Genomic DNA, 21,435 nt, shown 5'->3' with positions numbered 1-21,435 from the left:
CTTCTCCGACTGTTTACTGATCTTTTCCGACTGTTTACTGACCTTCTTCGACTGTTAACTGACTTTCTATGACTGTTTACTGCCTTCTCCGACTGTTTACTGACCTCTCTGACTGTTTGCTGATCTTCTCCGACTGTTAACTGACCTTCTCCGGCAGCTTTAGTTTAGTTTAAACATATTTATTTTACAACGATTGTGAAACAAGTCATTACAACATTATATTAATCACTCTCGTTGGCACGATTTTACGCGAGAGTGTGGTCTTGTGTTGTGGGGGAAACCGGAGAACTCGGAGAAAACCCACTTGTCCGGCTTGGTGACCACAAACCAAACTCACATGCGCCCAGGCCGGGAATCGAACCCGGGTCGCCTAGGTGAGAAGCGAGTGCGCTAACCACTGCGCTAACCGGACAACCAACCGACAGCTTTCTGACCTTCTTCTGAAATACACTATGATCCTAGAATTAAAAAAATCGTAACAAAAATACTTAAAAAACAGCGTTATCAATTGAACATTCAATAACATAATGCATAAAAGATAAAAAAACTTCTGTAGCTAATCATTAGCTTTTTGTTAGTACTGGCAGAGACTATAGACAGACTCTGCTCGACAAGGGACATCACTCTGTAAGGAATTGCATGAGTCGATGAACAAGAACTGACAATTTGTCTATACAGTTTATTATATTCACTTTCTGCTAAAGATGTGTTGTAATCGCATTGGACCGGCCAGTAAAGCAGAAAAAACACATTTGAAATGCTGCATGCGAGTTATAAGTGACAGTCATATTCACTATTAATGATTACACATGTTTAACGAACATAAATTTTGAAACATTCAACTACATGTACTTACTAAATTTATGGAAAATATTAATAACTGATAACACGATTGAAACCGCGTTATTAATACCTAAAAACGCAAATTTTTAGATGAATGGTGAATGCTAAAAAGATTTACTGTGATTAACTTTCGTGTATGGGGTTAAAATACCGTGTTTTCTGCACCTTTCTTTCAAATTTAAACTCGAAATTCAAGAATGATTGTTTTCGATATTAATTCATCCTTTTCAGTAATTTAAAACAATTGTATTAATTATTGTCAATCTTTTTTGGGAGTAAGAGAGCATCTCTTAACGCATCCTCTTTATATAAACTTGACATGCACGTATTTTTAAAATGCTGAATAAACTCTAAGTGCAATTAAGTTGTAATCAAAGGTATGATTGTACAGATTGCTTTTTTTAATCGAGAGGGCTTTAATTCCATTTGTTAACACTTTGGCATTTATATACTTTAAGTTTGATTTATTGCTGTATCAAACCTGGGAAAGATGCTTGAATTGTTAAAGCCGCTTTCTCACAGACATACCATTTTTACATTTTTTTTTATTTTTTGTCTTGGAAAGAGCAAATTTTTGCGTACATATCTGCAAACCAATGATATAAGATTGCTGACAAAAATCAGATCGTAGATTTTCATATTTCCGTTCGAAAATTAATGCTTTATGGCTTAAACCGTTACTAGCGGTTTAAGAAAAATACATAAAACATCAATTTCTGAACTTAAGTATAAACATTTGCGATCTTAGTTTTTGTCAGCAGTCTTATATAACTGGCGTCCATGGATTTACGCAAAAATGGCTCGTTTCAAGACAAAGAATAAAATAAAAAATGTCAAAACATTCAATCTGTGAGAGTGCAGCCTTAACAAAACTACCTAAGACAAAACACTTAAACATGCGTTCGATATGGTTTATCGTCGTGTCAGCATATTAATGTTACATTTGATGATATGTGAGCGATAATTAAGATACAAAACACATACATTTCTGAACGTAAAACAAATTATTCATTGTGGTATGGACAAAAAAATAAACGCAAGGTGATCTCCGTGCTCCACATTGTAGAATGATACGTTATACTGTGCGAGACACCATCAATTATAATTCGTTATGTGAAATAAGGCCAATCAAATATATACCTGTGTTGTCGTTTTCCTCTGTCATTATTGTATAAATTAAACTAAGAAGGGTTTTGAATTTATTTTCATGTTTTAGCATATTATCAGTAATTAAGACATTTTCTTCCCAATACAGTATAAATTTTAAACTTACAATTATAGTATAACTATAATTATGAGATCATGTGCCGATTGCTTTGGAATTTTTAATTTATTTTTTGTTAACATACTATCCGTTATTAAGTAAATTCTTTCAAATACAACATAAAAGTTAAACTTGCAATGATAATATAACTATAATCATGAGAGAACGAGACAATTGCTCAGAGCTTTGGTTAAAGCGTCATAGGAGAAATCTTTGTTAAGGTTGAAGTGTGAAATATTTCATGATAGAATCATATAAATCAAAATAAAAACAAGTACAGCTGAAACAGTGGTCTCAAATCTTCTTTGGAATTCTGCAGTTCACAAGTATATCCCTGACTTTTTCAGAGCAATATCGATCTAAAAGTAGCCAATGATGACTTTTAATAAAGTTGTTCGTTTTGAAAATCGGCTCATTGAGGTCATTGAGATTTAAACTTCTTGTAAAAACTTTTTTTCTTCATACTATCTGTAATACATTTTTCCGAACACAAGTAGAATGATCATGGCCTGTTTTATATAAGTAATATTCCACTAGTGTCCGTTATATTTTATTTTCCAATACAATTAAAATATTTAATTTTCCATTAGAATAAAAATATGCATTAGGACGTTTGAACTGTCATACACTATTTAGAAGAAGGTACACAATGCATTTTGATGTTTTTAAAAGGTTTCCACTAACAAAATCTAACAATTAAATAAAATATAGATATAAAAAAGAGATCATTTGTTCATTCATCGTATACATTCAAATTCTTTCCTTGATATAGTTGAAAATGACCCATGAATAAAACATATTGAATAAAAATGAAAAAATGGCATACTTGGTTTAGGGAAATCGAATAAAATGTTTTAATTTACAAAAAATAAATATTGGACGTATGGATGGCCAAACAATACTTTGAATATGGAACAAAATGCACTGTTGTGTTTGTTATTAAAGTATTGCACAACCAAAAATAACCAATTAAATAGAATATAAAAATATAAAAAAATATAATTTATTCATTTATCGTATGTATACACATTCTTTCTTTATAGTAGTGGAATATGACCCATTATTAAAACATTCAAATATATTAACATATGTAACATTGAAATTCCAACTTTTGCTATTGTCATACATACTTTATTTGCGATTTAAAAAAAAATAATATATGTCTGTTTTATTTTACATTCGTATGCATCTTTAATCTGAATTATTGTAAACTTTCTGAATGGTGACTTATAGGTTCATGGGGCCAGGTTTTATCCGCTTGCTTTTTATATCTGGGCTGGGCACATGTGATTTTGGTTTGTGGTCACCAAGCCGGACAAGTGGGTTTCCTCCGGGTACTCCGGTTCCCCCCCCCCCACAACACAAGACCACACTGTCGAGTAAAATCGTGCCAACGAGAGTGATTATTATATAATATTGTAATACCTTGTTTCACAATCGCTGTAAATTAAATAAGTTTAAACTATTTTTATATTCTGAGAATTTGTACTCTGTATATACACAAGTCACAATAATAAACAATTTACTTACTTACTAAATGAATTAAAATGTAAGAAATGGATTTATTTTGGTTTGAGGTAAATCTTTTTGCTTGGCCTTATCCTTCAGCTCTTAACTTCAAATAGGTTTCTTTTTCATATGCACGACGTTTGCTTAGTTATTTTTAAACTCTCGTTTTTTTCTTAGTGACAAAATGTCGCAGTGAGCATATCTGCTACTCTGTTGAATAGTTAACAATGCAATGAAAATTAATTTCACAACAGTGAATTATTAAATCGTGTTGTTCGAAAGTGGTTTTATGAGCAATTGGAAGTGCTTGCTTGGTTAAATAACTTACAACAAAAGAAAGATTAACAAATTTATAAGCATTTATCGATTTTTTTAACCGGTTTTCAATTGAAATTATTTATACACTAGTGTTTATTTGTGATTTAAAGAACTTTATTGTTATACGAGTGTAAAATAAAGTGCCGACAGTGATTGCATTATTTAGCTTAAATGGCGAAAAAAGTGATATTGAACATCCAACATTCAGCCGCGGTGCTCATATGACATAACAAAAGTGTTAATTATTTCTAATATTTAAATGAAACTTAAACAAACATAATCCTGAAATTATTTTGGAACATTTTAATTTTGGAGTTTTCTTTCAGACAGTTTCACCTTCAGAAATCTTATCGCAAAAAGCGACAAGTTGTACTTGACACTCTGAAGTTTGGGAGTTTTTCTTAATGGTTTATCTGCATTCAAAACTGGAATCGTAAAAACCGTCACGTTCTTACACTTTGAGAAATGTGTGTACGTGTTAGACTGCTGAATTTTGAGAATATACGATTTGAATAAGGTAGATATATTGTTTTACTTTATTTCAAATTATTTTCCTATTCAAAAAAAGCCGAGAAATATAAAAAGTAAGTCGTTTTCTAATCCCGAATCGTGTTAGTGCCGTGTGTTGCGTACTGCCATAAACTTAACACAATGAAGTGTATTTGAATGTGTATGTGTTATCAGCGCTCTATAAAGACTATTACATTATGACGTATCCACCAACAAGTTTGGCTGAAATCACTTACTGAAACTGGAACGGCTGTTTTGGTACCAAAACGATATTATGTTATGACAAGTACTCACTTATTAAAGAAAATTCTGTGTTTTGATAATTACGAAATACACAATCGCGGAAAACTAGGACTAGATGGCGAACGGCTTTTCATTGGTTGGCCAGACGCTAAATTTAGAAATTGACCTATTAACGAAGAAACACTACAAGAAACCAAACATATAAATATACACCATTCTTAACTTAATATATAGTTCAATGTCCCTAAAATATCATTAACTAAATTCAGTCCACTATCGCATACACATGCTGATTCATAAGAATACGAAACTCTTTGTAAGCAGTCAATGCATGTGTTTTATTTCATCTGGACATGTGCCAATATGCTAGGAGCGGTGCCAGAAGTCGACGATAAAGGGGGTGTAACTTGGTTTCCGCAAACCTTTTAACATTCGCCCCTCCCTCATAACTTAAATTTAAATGGTTAAAATGTTGACGGTTGCGTTTACTGCTCCTTAAAAAATAACAATTTCTAGTCCCAAATAGTGCATTTCGAGCGTATTTTATACTTCTAACGTCGATATTGACATAAAAAATAAGCTTGGACGTTTCTACGTTTTGTGATTACATAAATAAGTTTGTGTTTAGTAAATAAAACATACGTGTTTCGTGGAACTTTAACGGAGATAGAAAATATCTGCGCGAGAAATATTCGCGGAACATCCGCTTGCTACTTTCAGATAGGATGGTGGACGCCTCGAGTCTGCCGAGTTGTCAGACTCGTATGGCAGACTCGTTGACTGTCAGTGAGGTTAATTGAATACCCTCGTATGTTGATCGGATACCTTAAACATTAGGCATTTAATTTATGGCGTATGTGTTGTTCAATATATTTATACATTAGGTTAACTAGAACTAAATAGATTTGAATATTTGATTAAGTGAAATAATGAACTGATCCATGCATTAATTCTTAAGCAATTCATTTTTTATGAAAAGATATAATCCCATTTTTGTGCATGATAAATATTTATTAGTATGTAAGATTTCTTGATTGATATTGAACGGATCAGTGTCACACTGGTTGATTGATGTGCCGCTACTTAATCAAACCATTATTTTGATCATAAAACAATTATGGAATATATTACCGTGCATCACTTTTCAGAGCAAATTAATTAATTTCTAAGGTTTTGTATGGTGATAGGTTTGAAAAATATATCAGTGTTTTTTCGTCCGTACCATATATTGTATCATTAAGCCAGATTAAAAAAATATATAGAACAGAACTGAACAGAACAGAAGTTTATTTTGATCTAGATTTCATAGTCTCTCATTATACAAACAATCACAGAAATGTACATACACACAAAAACAAACACATTCACATACAAATAATACATTCAAACAATAAAACAAAACATATAATAATACAAAGAAAACAATGTGGAGGGAAGTAATACAGTATTCAAAAAAAACATTTATTCTCATGTTACTATATTTTTATAGCATATGTTAAATCAGCATAATCAGAAAACGTTTTTTACTTTAGGTATTGTTAAATTATTTTTAATTCGAATTCGAATTCGCACAATTTATATAACAAGAAAGGTTGGTTGATACTTTCTTATTTTTACTTTGTAACAGTCCTATAAGTTTAAACATACTAGGATTCTGCCAGTAATAACGACTAATGTATCTTTTTCTTATGTTTGTATATATATATATTTATATCACACTTGAACATGAAGTGAAGTATAATGCAGGTAGTTGTAGTAACATATCAGTTTATTAAAAATGCACTTACTCCAAAATAAGATGAACCACAATTTTAAACCATTTCTTTAATTTATCAAAAATGATGAAAAAGATTTTAAAAAAAAATGTTCTTATGGAGGATACCGTGTTTAATTTGAAAAATAGGTGCAGAAAACATGATATTTCTACCTTAGGAGACTATAGTTGATCACCGTAAATCTTTTAGACCTCACCAGTCATTTAATATTGGTGCGTTTTCACTTATTAAAACACAAATACATGGTTACATCCTTGTTATCAGTAATTAATATTTTCCATAAATGCATTATTTAGTAAGTAGTTAAAAGTTTATCACTCAAAATTTATGTTTGTAATATATGTGTATGTATTGATTTTAAATACGAGTGTCACTTAATGGAGACTTAAATAAACATAATGAGTTTTACAGAAAACTTAAATAACAATATGTTTAAATACATTTAGTTTAAATCGGTTAACTATGAAGTATCTACACTGTATTAATAATCATTTAATCAATTTAAGTATCTTAATATTTAAATTATGTAGTCAGAAGAATGCGATCAAAAAGCAGGGTAGGTTGAAGACCTGGGCCGGTATTCATTACATATCTTAAACCATTTTTTTTAAATAAAGCCAATTTCTTAAAACCTTCATAGTCAAATAAAAATGGAATGAAATGTTTTTAACATAAAAATGTTGATTTTTTCAATAAGGTCAATAAAAAAAAATATATTTCAGAAATTCTTAAGTTTTTTTTATGACTAAAGCGGTACTAAAATTAAGAAAATTAAGAAATTACTTAGGGAGTTTTATAAATACCGCTCCCTTGGCCAGTATTCATTAATTATCTAAAGCCAATTCTTAACTGAAGTCTATTTCTTTAACTTGTCAAAGTCAATCCATAGCTGTTTTTAAGATAAAAGATTTATGTTTATTCAATAAAACCAATGACGATAAACAATTTCAGTCATTACTTAGTTATTATATTTAATGATCAGTGAGATTATTAGCTTAAGGAAAGTGCCTCCAGATATAAAATGACTCAAGGTGTTCTATGAATACCGGCCCAGCTTCTAAAAAAACCCTTAAAACTGCACTCTCACTGATTGTTAGTTTTGACACTTTTTTATTTTTATTTGTCTCGGAATCGGCTGATATTGGCATAAATGCCTTCAATTCGTCAAATTAGATAACTCACTATGGAACATATCTCTGTTGTTTGAAAATCTGCCGAAAGTTTCCTTTTTTCTTTAAGGCATTTAATATGAACGCTATTAGCTTTAAAAACATCAATTCTCGAACGTAACCATGATAAACTGCGATTTGATCTTTTGTCAGCAGTCTTGTATCACTGGTTTTAGCCATATAACATCAATTTTCGAACGTAAATAGGATAAAGTGCGATCTGATCTTTTGTCAGCAGTTTTATATAACTGATTTCCAGACATTTACATGTACACATAAATTGGCTAATTCAAAGACAAAAATTTAAAACAAAAACAAGTTGTCAAAACGAATCCTTGAAAGTGTAGGTGTCTTTAATGAAAGATTTTGTATCGAACATATTTGACATGTGTAATATTTAACAAACAGTGTAATCGCACCAAGATCTGTCTGAGTAATAGATAGTATATAAAGAGTGTATGAAAGAAAAGTGCATATTTTAATATCGGATGTGGCAATAAAGCTGAAAGGAACAAGTTCTATCACAAAGGCATGGACATTTGTTTCACCATGTAAATGAAAGCGCTGACTGTCATAAAATATTGTTTTTAGATTCCCGTGCTACAAAAATACTTTAATGTCATTATGTATGAACGAATATTGTTAGATATCATAAGACATAGAGACTTGGTTTTTCATGCAACGGAAATTGCTTCGTGGGTTTTTGGTGATTTATATAAAGAAAGAAAAATGATTTTGATAATCTGTAGCAAGATAAATGCTTTTTGAATAGGATTTGAAACAGGATTTGTGAAAAAGGAATAGCCTATATCATCTAAGAATCAGTGATGTATAGTTCTACTAAAAGGTTAGTTTGTTATTGTACATTTAAATGCGCACTCTTACTTCCAAGTAATATTTATCACAATTAATACAACTGTTTAAAAAAAAAAGTGTGAACAAATGCCAAAAAACAATGGTTCTTATGAAGGATTCTGAGTTTAATTTAAAAGAAATGAGCATGAAACACGGTATTTCTACCTTATGAGACTAAAGTAGATCACAGTAAATCTTTTAGCATTTACAGATCATTTAATATTTTTTGCGCTTTCTGCTATTAAATACACGGTTACACTCTTGTTATCAGTAATTAATATTTTCCATAAATGCATTATTTAGTAAGTAGTCAAAGGTTTATCAGTAAAAATTTAATGTTTGTTATACATGTGTATGTAATGATTTTGAATATAAGAGTGTAACTTAAAGTGAATGATTTGGAAGTCAGCTTCTATAATTATGATTTTACAAAAATCGCAATGTCGAATCTAAGAGATGATCCAAAGTCTAATCACTATCATTTTGATGATAAAGACATGTTTACGTACACGCTATTAAGATCGCTGACATATAAAAAAAATCAATTATTTTTCTCACCATAATCATTTTCAAGATTTTAAAAATCCCGAAGGCCATGGCGAATGTGGAAAAATAAATATACAATATAGTGTCATTTGATCGATTTCACAATGTTATATGTGTGAAGCTGTATTAAATAAATCATTTTGAAAAAAATCGATAAATAATAGTATAAGTCCCATCTGAGAAATATCGAGCCGCACTTTTTCAAAACTTCTAAAGTCCGTTATAACAAGATTGATTTAAACTCACTAAAAAAATATAATATGCGTTATATTTACTTCTTTATGTTTCTTTTTATTACTTTTAATTGGAAAGATCTTATGTTAATCACAATAAACCATTTTATTTATTTATTAACATTATATTCAAGCATATATTTTGGCTAATTGATATAAGCAACTTAAGCCTGTTAAGCTTAAGAAGTTTCGAGAAATTGGGACCAGGCCCCAATATCAGGAAAATACTTAAGTCAAATCTCAAACTCAATCTCAACTCATTTTACCATATAAAAGCATAGTATTATTCAAAATATTGTATGTTTGGTTTTTTTTGAAAATGTATTTTCTCATAGAATATGTTATTGAAAGATTTTGACAATTTTTAAAAAAAAACTTATTCAGGAGCAAAATATATACTTCAGTAATTGATAAAAGGCAATGAATTTTACTCAAGTATATTTTGGGCTGTAGAATATTTTTCCATTGGAATCTATACCAAAGCTTTTAATCATCATATTTAATGATAGAATGCGGTTTTAAAATTTGTAAGAACATATATTTTTGTCAATAAATTTTGATGTAATATGGTGAAATGAGTTGAGATTGAGTTTGAGATTGGACTTAAGTATTTTCGTGATATTGGGGCCTGGAGCCTGGAGCCTATCGTATAAAACTTTGATAAGATGTCTACTGGTTATTTTTGGTTAGGTTGCAAATAAAGTGATTCGATTGGTTTATACTTATCATTTGATAAATATTGACCAATCAATGAGCATTTTTGGTAACTTTGACAAATCAAATCAGCTCATCCGTTTTTATAAAATTGGTCACAGGCATAAAGTATAAGATATAGAGGCAATCTTATCAAAGAATGCAAAACAAAAATCGTAACATCAAGATTCTCGGTTTGATATAAGTGTATTATCACGAAAGTACTAGTAATTGAAAGCTTTGCTTGAACATTAAATGGGACTAGACACAGGTTGATACGATTGCAAGAAAAAAAGAAGAAAATTGTCAAAAACTAAGAAAATTAATAACGTTGTGTATCACTCATTGAATGACACTTAATGATTCATCACATCGCTTATTCCACGAAATTAACTGGGTTTGTTAAACCACGTAAATACCAGTAAATTTAAAAATAACATAGGAATATGTATCTGTACTTATCACGTGATTTTCGCATACTAAATGTACACACCATAAACTTGGAAACACTATGCGCTTTTTGAACAGGTAAACTCAGTTGAATCAGTGACAACATATTCTTTTATTCATGTAAAGTGATGTTTTATCGGCAACAAATTAGCTCGTAATGACGATTTTAGGCTTGTTTGAGGAAATATTGTACTTGCCGTTTTAAGGAACATCTGGTATCTAGTCCCTTTAAACAGTCTATGTTTTCTTAGGTGTTCATTATTAAAGACGTGTTTGAAATTATTACTCAGAGATATTAATTCTAATAAAGTGATCGGACAACACGCTCATTGATAGAAGGGTCCATTGGCAATTCATATTAAGCGATCTTTTTACCCGAAAATAGAAAATATAATGCCAAAATATGCATTTCATGATATTCATGACAACCAATAAAGCAGTGAATGCGTTGTTTAGGTTGGATTTTATGTTGATAATATGTTAGCATTCTGTTTTTATCGTCACCATTTTGCTCGGATAACCGTCCTGGGGCGGCCGGTGTTAGATAATCCCCCTTCGAATGACTTGTGTGAGGTTTACCCCTGGAACTATCAGTGTTTGAGCTAAAAGTGTTGTGTCTGCTCAAATTCAAAGATACACTCCTACTCACAAATATGTTAGAGCACAATTAATAATAGTGTTTTAATATTCTAAAAATGATGAATAAATGTCGAAAGCAATGTTTCATATGAAGGATACATAGTTGAATTTGAAAGAAATTAGCATAAGTCACGGTATTTCTAGCTTATAAAACTACAGTAATCCACAATAAATATTTTAGCATTCACCAATCATTTAATATTTTTGCGCTTTCTGCTATAAAATACACAGTTACAATCTTGTTATCAGTAATTAAAATTTTCCATAAATGCATTATGTAGTAAGTAGTTAAAGGTTTATCAGCCGTAATTAATGTTTGTTATACATGTGTTTGTATTGATTTTGAATAAGAGTGTCACTTTAAGTACTTAATGTTTGGAAAAATCAGTGGTAAAATGAGAGTGAGTGTGGCAGGTGAGATGAACTTATTAAAACCCTTGTACAATAGTAATGCTCCTTAAGGTAACCTTTGTGTATTTATGTTTTTTCCTTCTAAATGTTTGACAATTTATATTGTCATATTTAATTACATAATGTATATTTATTATTATTCCGTTACTCTTTATAGTTGATTTATGTTTTAGCCATATTTATGTTGTTAATGGCCAAAGGCTATTTTATGCCGATCTGCCAATAAACTTTGAAACTTTATTAACGAGATCTCAATCTTCTTCCAGTGAACTCGAATTTCACAGACCGTTCCAAGGCGTTAATCCAATCATTTATCGTTAAAGCTTTTTTTTAACATAACATAACATTTATTCAGCATTAAATGACATATCATCTATAGCCAAAATGCCAAACATATGAAACAAATCATCGTGAAGAGCAAAGACATACCCTGGTAGTCAATAGAGAAGTATACTATATATAATATTATCAAGTTCTCAACATAATTAGGTTCTTGATCGTAACAAAGATGTATGCTTAAAATATTTACTAACATTGTGCATAAATGTTCCGCTGTCTGAGGACAAAAGGGTAATATTTTTTTTGTTTTGTTGGCCAATCGCAAAAGTATGGTTTAATGAATTGTTTTCGTAGATTATTATATTTTGGACATACTAAAAGAAAATGATATTCATTTTCGATGGCATTCATATTACAAAAGGTACATATTCTATCTGTTCTTGGGATGTTTTTATTTTGATAAGTGTGTGGTCTCATTGTGATGTTTGTGTGTGTGTCTCTAGTTCATTGTAGTTTGGGTCATTGCCATGTGCCCTTTAATCGAGTTATTTATTGAATTTTCGACTTCTGGGCGTGTCCCTGTAGTTTTCATTCTACTATTGCATTTCTCGTAACAGCGATCAATAAGTCAATAAGTGCAAAGTTGAATGACTGTGCACGCAATGGTTTATTTGAATATTTTATTGCGGGCTTAATTAACGCCACCGCAAAACACAAGCCATACCTAACCCATGACAGTTTATTATTTTTCCTTAAAACAAACGAACTTAAAACCCTGGTAATTAAAGAAAGATTAAAAGTGAATATAGTGTTGTATTGATATGCCAAATATATTCAGAACTAAGATCAAAGTATATCAAAAGACATTATAACATATGGCCAACAAAGCAAATTTTTGTCAATTTTTTATCAAAACATTCGAAAAAAATCTCTAATTAACTTATCAAAGTTTATATACAATGCAAACATCTTAAGAGACTAGTTTTCGTTCCCATTTTCATCCTTAAAATAGTTTGCTCATCTAATACATCATTTTTGCCTTAATTCATGTGTTTGCGTATGTTGTAATAGTTATGAACATGTATATCTGTTTAATGCAATAAATAATGTTGATATGAGATGAGTTAAAAGTTACACTAAAAGGAAGTATTTTAATAAGCATAAATGCTATCAATATATCACACAACTACCTATTTTACATAATTTAATGACTAAGCAAATACCTGCGCTGTGATTGCATTTAATTGTGATTAATTGGTATATTTATTTAAACACATATCACTCAATTACGCATAAAATATGTAAATAAGGAATATCTGTATTCACATAATTTAAATGGAGTTAACCTTGCGACTTGAGGTATTTATCATGTGTTTCCGGTCTTGATTTAACTATCCGATCTGAAGGCACGAGGATATTTCTCTTTAAAGATGCACTCTTACTCCCAAATAAGATATACCACAATAAAGGTTATTGAATTAAATTGAATTACTATATGTTTTGATATACTAAAAAGAATGAGTTAATTTCGAAAACAATAGTTCTTATGAAGGATACCAATTTTATTTGAAAGAAATGAACATAAAACACGGTATTTTTACCTAATGAGACTATAGTATATCACAGTAAATAGTTTGGCACTCACCTGTCATTTATTTTCTTTGCGTTTTCAGCTATTATACATGGTTACATTCTTTTTATTAGTAATTCATATTTTCCGTAAATGCTTCTTTATTAAGTAGTTTAAGGTGTACCACCCAAAATATATGTTTGTCATACATGTGTATGTATTGATTTTAGAAACGTGTGTCACTTTAACCACAAAATATGCAAACTCGTTGCAATGAATTATGTAGATCAAGCGCTGTTGTTTTCCTCCAAATAAATCACTTTTATATGAGGCAATTGATCAACTTTATCTGACATAGAATGAAGATATAATCTCGAGTGTTTAGGTCGTTGTTTAATTTAACAGCCTGACAAACGGGATCGTTTTATTTAACTTTTAAAGGTGAAATATTATTTCGATGTTCTTATATATTTAAATAAAACAGTTGTCTTAAATCGGGTTAAGAATACTGCAGATTTTAACTATATCCATGAAACTACCTTATCGACACAGTTTTAAACGCTAACAACGACGAAGTAATTATCAGCAGTCTTATATCACTAGTTTCCAGACATTAAACGCAAAAAAATGCCTGATTTTAAGACGTCAAATTAAAAAGTTGTCAAAACGCTGTGAGAGTGTAGTTTTAAGGGGCGTTTAATAGTAACATTAAACTCTTATGTCTGTAGGAACGTCACAGATGACAATATGTTTAATACAAACTGTTGGCAAATTGTTCTGAACTTTGTTAAAATTAACAGCGTTGTTAACGACATCGTTATGAACTTTTAAAAGTTAGGAATACTGTAGTTCTTGGCATATCCGTACAACTTCACGAACAATGCGGAATTGAAACGTAACAGGGTTGTTCTATTAAACTAAGCTCTGAACAATCGGTCAAATATTCCCTAAAATCGGTCAAGTGATCCCTTAAATCGGTCAATTATTCCCTCAAATCGGTCAAGTTAGCCTCAAATCGGTCAAATATTCCCTCAAATCGGTCAAATTTTCCCTCGAATCGGTCAAATATTCCCTCAATTTGGTCAAATATTTCCTCAAATCGGTCAAATGTTCTCTCAACTCTGCTTTCTACGTGAGCACCGGCTCACGTGAATTTTCATACAAAAATACTTTAAAAAAAATGAAAATTTGGTTTAACCAGTATTTATTGCAGAAAATATTTAACAAAGTAAATAAGCATTAACTGAAAAATTGACACTAAGATAGTTTCACTTAACGACTAAGAGCTGTTTCAAATCATGGCCGGGATCAATGTTCGCTTAAATGAAGCTTACTGTCATTGCACAAAAAATCGACAAAAAATTCAACACAAATCATTTACACCGCAACGTTCATTCCTTCGGACTCAACACTTTAACAAGCCCAACTGCGTTCATACCCCGATTATGACATCAATTCCGCAATTCATTCCTTAAATAATACGTTAACTCATTTATATTTTAAGAATGTAGTTGCTATATATACAATATAAAATAGAACCGACATTTATATCTGTGTAAATAGAACATTACAATCTAAGCCAGAAAAACAAAAACATTTATGTTGTGTTATATAATTTGGACGATTTGTCTCTCTTTTTTTGTATAATTGTGATACATCATTTATTTTATGTCAAATAGTTTTTTATGCATATGTAAAACTGCTTTTAAGTTATGGTATATTAGGTATACGCTAGAATTCATAAAGTTTAGTAGAATAATGTAGAAATATGTGCTCTCATAATTTTAATCTTGGTCATGCGTGCGACCACTTTTATTTAGTATATGCATATTTACAAATGTTTAGAATACAATAGCTAACGATAAAATACAATGAACGAAAAATATTGTAATCCTTTTATTCGATTTTAGGGAAGTTTCTCAATCGGCTAAATACAGTTGAAACCCGTTTGCTCGATATCGCTTGGCTCGAATTTTCTGTTTGGCTTGAACTGGATGTGAAGGACCGGTTTTGTTTTACTCTGTGTAAGCATTTCCGCTTGGCTCGGTATTCACGTGGCTCAAATAATCTAGGCCGGTCCCTGGGATATCGAGCTAACGGCTTTCGAGTTTAGTTAAAAAAAACAGTTGGTCTACCGACTCTTTTTAAACTTAATTGCAGATGGCTGCTGATCGTTTTAGTAAATGTACGGCGAATTTGTTACCAAAGTGGCGATTTTCATAATTACTCTTAAGTCATTGTTCTAACTTAAGTCGATTTCTTAGAATTTTCAAATTAAAACAAAAGAATAATGGTGTTGTTTTTTTAAACTATACGTATCTATATTCAATAAAAACAATGGCGATCAAGAATTTCAGATATTATTTAGATATAACATCATATGATCAGGGGCCGTATTCAATAAGCATATTAGTGAATATTTTCAACTTAGTGAGAATTTCGTAATTTTTGACAACGATTATTTTAAATACCCGCTACTTTTCATCAGACCTATTCATATGCATATATTGTTTAGACCATTTTCTTGCTTATTTTCATATTCTTGGTGTACAAACATTGGCCGTTTTCTTAAAATTCTTGTTAGAAAAATGGCAATTTTTCACTTAGTTGAAAATTATTACTAAGATGCTTACTGAATACGGCCCCTGATCATATGATGTTGTATCTAAAAGATATCTGAAATTCTTGATCGCCATTTATTTTCAAAGTGAGATACTTAAGTCATTGTTCTAACTTAAGTCGATTTCTTAGATTTTTCAAATTAAAACAAAAGAATAATGGTGTTTTTTATAAACTATACGTATCTATATTCAATAAAAACAATGGCGATCAAGAATTTCAGATATTATTTAGATATAACATCATATGATGTTGTATCTAAATAATATCTGAAATTCTTGATCGCCATTATTTTCAAAGTGAGATACTTTATTTAGGAAAATGACTTAAGATAAGAAATAACTTAAGGTGTTTTATGAGTACCGGGCCTGTACTGAAGTCCCGTTTGTCAAGCCATAATTTTGAACACTTATGATTGTTATTTTAGGTTATAAATTCTTATATAAATCTACTTTGCCTCCAGTAGTGGTTATACTTAATGGAATGGCATGTTGAAAAAGATATAAGGTGTATATATAAGTTAGTTTTAACCCCTATGAACCCCCTTTTTCACTGATCGTTCCAGATTATATTGATAAAACTATTTTGATTCATATGAAGTTTGTGTGTTTGTCTGTGTTGTTGGTTGGTGGTGTGTGTCTCGTTCAGGTCTGTTAGGGTATAGGATTGTCATGAAACCAGGTTAAACAACTGTGGCGCTGATCGAGTATTAATGACTTATTTGATACATGTGAGGTATGTTTGAAAGTCTGTGTTGTGGGTTAGTATTGTGTGTCTCGTTTAGTAACTGCATTTCCTTGCATTGTGCCACAGCCGGGGTAAAGTCTTTTTTAGCTGATCGTCCCATTGAAAAAGTGTTGATAAAATATATATATCCATGTGAGGTATGTCTGTGTGTTTGTTACTTTAAACATTATATATTTTACAACGATTGTGAAGGAAGCTATGATAGCTTATACTAAGTCACTCTCGTTGGCACGATATTGCGCGAGAGTGTGGTCTTGTGTTGTGGGGGAAACCGGAGAAAACCCACTTGTCCGGCTTGGTGACCACTAACCAAACTCACATGCGCCCAGGCCGGGAATCGAACCCGGGTCGCCTTGGTGAAAAGCGAGTGCGCTAACCACAGCGCTAACCGGACAACCAAGTTGTTTGTGTGTTTGTTAGTTGTGGGTATCTCGCTCAGTGTCTGCTAGGCCTCAAGTGGTCTACGTTTACCTTTCATTTCAATGCAAGAGAAAAAGGTAATGAAATATGGCCTAAATGACAAGAATTAGTTTTAAAAAATGGAAGTACCCCTAAGTAAACTTAATGCAGTTTTTCAATTCATTACCAATAAATATTTTAAATACTCTCTATACTTCTTTTTTTCAGGTGTTTTTATCATTTGCCTGTTTTTCTTGCTTGTTTTCATATTTCTCGTGTATATAAATTTGAAGTTTCTTTAAATTTAACTAGGATTTTTTTCATTTTTGTCACTTAATTGAAAACTTTCTGTAATATGCTTTAAGAAAATGGCGCACAAAATAAAACTTGAAAATAATTGAACGGTGAGCGTGTGTTAACAGCTCTGTTAAAGTTCAAAGAATAATCACTTTAAAGATGCACTCTTGCTCCCAAATAAGATTTACCACAACTAATAATATTGTTTAAATATTCCAAAAAGGATGAATAAATGTCGAAAACAATGGTTCTTATGAAGGATACCGTGTTTTATTTGAAAGAAATGAGCATAAAACACAGTATTTATACCTTATGAGACAATAGTAGTCCACAGTAAATCTTTTAGCATTCACCAATCATTTAATATGTTTGCGCATTCTTCTATTAAATACACGGTTACAATCCTGTTATCAGTAATAAATATTTTCCATCAATGCATTATTTAGTAAGAAGTTAAAGGTTTATCAGTCAATATTGATGTTTGTTATAGATGTGAATGTATTGATTTTGAATAAGATTGTCACTTTAACACTAAATTCTATAAATCAGGAAGAACAGATCTTTAAAACAAAGTATGTGTAAACCAAACGTGAGTATTTGATTAAATGTTACCTAACTTAACGTTAAAGAAGCAATAACCATCCATTAAACACTACACATCTTACGTATAAATTACACGTCGAGGCAAATAACATGGTGACAGATTATTGTATATGTGGCTGCCAGGTCAAATTAGTCCATAGCAATTTCACTTACATACTCAATACATCAAACGAAACCGTGTCAGTGTTTTGCATTACCTTACATAATGTTTCATTTAAGGATTACCATGTACAAGTAGTTTCGTTTAAAGATGCACTCTTACTCCCAAATAAGATTTACCACAATTATTATTTTTTTCTGAAATACCAAAAAGGAAGAATTAATGTCGAAAACAATGTTTCTTATGAAGGATACCGAGTTCAGTTTGAAGATAAGTGCATAAAACATGGTAGTTCTACCATATGAGACAATTGTAGATCGCAGTAAATCTTTTAGCATTCACCAATCATTTAAAAATATAATTGCGTATTCAGCTATTTAATACACAGTTACAATCTTGTTATCAGTAATTAATATTTTCCATAAATACATTACTTAGTAAGTAGTTGAATGTATTTCACTCATCATTTATGTTTGTTATACATGTGTATGTATTGATTTTGAATAAGAGCGTCGTCACTTTAATCATGGTTTAGACTTATTTGTTTTACAACGATTGTGAAACAAATAATTCCAACATTATATCAATCACTCTCGTTGGCATGATGTTACGCGAGAGTCTGGTCTTGTGTTGTGGGGGTAGCCGGAGTAACTAGGGAAACCCACATGTCCGGCTTTGTAACCTATTACTTATCTCACATGCACCAAGGCAAAAAAGGTCGACACACAGGAAGTTGACTCAGTGTATGATCTGAAATGATACATAAAAGTCATTTGAAAATCAAATACTGAACAAAAATAACGATTTCGAACTTGGTTACTAATACTAGATTTTTGTCCGAAACATATTATTTCAGACCAAACACTTAGTAAATTTCTTGTTTGTCTCATGTGGTAAATTTTAATACCAACCTAACATGCAGTCTAAAACTTCATTAGAACTTCATTAGAACTTCATTAAAACTTCAAACTTCACTTCTTAGGCGATTCTCAAATATAGTTGGAAATCCGTATTAGTAGACGCTAATAAGCGTTTCATAGACATAACCGGGGTAAACAACATTTGTTCGGGACAATAATATAAAATAGCAGCTTCCAGGGATGGTTATAGCATATAATGTTAACTCATCGAAACGTTAAAGCTGCACTCTCACAGATATACCAATTTTACAACTTTTGCTGATTTTTTGTCTTGGAAAGAGCAATTTTTTGCGTAAATATCTGCAAACTAATGATTTAAGATTGCTGACAAAAAAATCAGATCGTAGATTTTTATATTTCCGTTCGAAAATTAATGTTTTATGGCTTAAACCGTTACTAACGGTTTAAAAAAAGGCATAATACATCAATTTTTGAACTTAAATATAAAAATCTGGGATCTTATTGTTTGTCCGCATTCTTATATAACTGGTTCGCATGGATTTTTGCAAAAATTGGCTCGTTCCATGACAAAAAATCAATAAAGTTGTCAAAACGTTCAATCTATGAGAGTGCAGCTTTAAGAAACTTTCTCAAGTTAACATTATATGGATCTGATCTTTATATGTTATTGTCCCACCGCTACCTTAACTAGTGTTATGTTATATTTTAATTTAGATACAAAAACGTCATAACAAAAGGCTCTAATTTATTTAAGTATTTTGGGGCATAATGATTCGATTTAATCCATCAGATACACTGCATGTCGCCCTTTTTTCAAATATGGTCACAAGCTGTGATGAATGTATTCATTTAAAGATCTATTTCTGACCTACTTTGGCCAATGTGAAATGTGAAATGTGAAATGTCATGCATCTGGTGTCCCATCTGTCAGTTAAAACAAGATGATGTAAGTGTCCCTTCTATTTTATACGTAAGTAAGTAAATTGTTAATTATTGTGACTTGTGTATACGCAAAGTACAAATTCTCAAACAAAAATCAAGCGGACAACACCTGGCCCATGGGCCTATAAGTCACCAATCAGAAAGTTTACATTGATTCAGATTAAAGATGCATACTAATCTTAAAACAAACATATAATATTTTGATAATCACAAATAAGTTATGTATAGCTATAGCAAAAGTTGGAATTTCAGTTTTCTAACATAATACTAGTATATGTCACAGGGTGTTTTATTTGAGTTTATTGAGATTCATGTTACCCTCATTTGTATCTGTTGAAATAAAGAAACAACTATTTTATTGTCTCTTGAGTTATTATTTCCCTCATTCATAATCAACATTTAATACGTTATAATGTTCTGAACAGCATTGTGTTCACTGGGGTGTTAAGCTACGATAATACAGTGAAGTGTCATTTAAGGTAGTAGAGTACTTACTTTGTCACTTAATACCTGCATGCAAATACCATTGTTATTAACAGTATTATACCCTATACCGTATCACCTTAATACCACAGTTGGTCAAGCGTGAATAGGGTGGATCTGTGCCATTCTATGCTTGACACTTGACGATAACGCATCGTATTCAAATATATTTTATACATATATATTGCAGTCGCTTTGTCCATGCAACCCGTCGTCAATAATACGAACCCGAGCTAGACCTCCGGTAACATAAAAGCCAGTTTATAATTGAGCAATAACCGAAAAACACTTTAAAGACAACATGTTAGTATTTGGAATAAATAAGGTGTATAAGTTTGTACAAAAGCGGGCCTTATTCATCTTTATAAAGAAACAAAAAATAATGAAAAGTTTTTATTTGGTTTACTAATAATAGTATGAACTTTAAGATTTAAGACACTGTTTATTATCTTGAACGTTTAATGCTTAATTTGATTCAAGGCTAGAGTTTATGTTGAGAAATAAACTACAAAAGGTTATCGCAGTGACAAATGATAAAATTGGAAGGCATGGGAAGAAATGGAGTCAAATTTCTTCTTACTGTAGTCAAACTCAATAACTACCTGCCAAAACGAACCATTCCTTCGTTGTTTTTTTTCGTTTCATCTCCGATAACCATTGCTTTTTCTTGCTATTGTTTATTATTTACTACATTTTTCAGCATTTTATAATCCCCCATTGGCTAATGACAATCCATTTAAATTCCTATTTTCGGTGAATGTATAAGCTTAAATACGTATTAGTTACCATGGCAATGGGAAGTTAAATAATACAAAAGAATGCTATACATAATTAAACAAAAATTTGTTCAGCAAATTAACGACATCCCGAGGGTTGGTCACATCATGTTCTGTATTTAATTAGAAACCATGGTAACGGAAAGTTTTTTTAATACGAAAGAAAGCTATAAATCATCAAATGAAATTTATTTAGGGCATAAATAGTAAACCTGCTGATTGGTCACTTCAAGTTCTTAGATGTTTAGAGACCATGGCAACGGGAAGGTATTTGAAAAGTG

This window comes from Mya arenaria, chromosome 16, assembly GCF_026914265.1.
Source record: "Mya arenaria isolate MELC-2E11 chromosome 16, ASM2691426v1".
Classification (NCBI taxonomy): Eukaryota; Metazoa; Mollusca; class Bivalvia; order Myida; family Myidae; genus Mya; species Mya arenaria.
The sequence above is the reverse complement of the archived record's forward strand: the minus strand, read 5'-3'. Positions refer to the sequence as shown.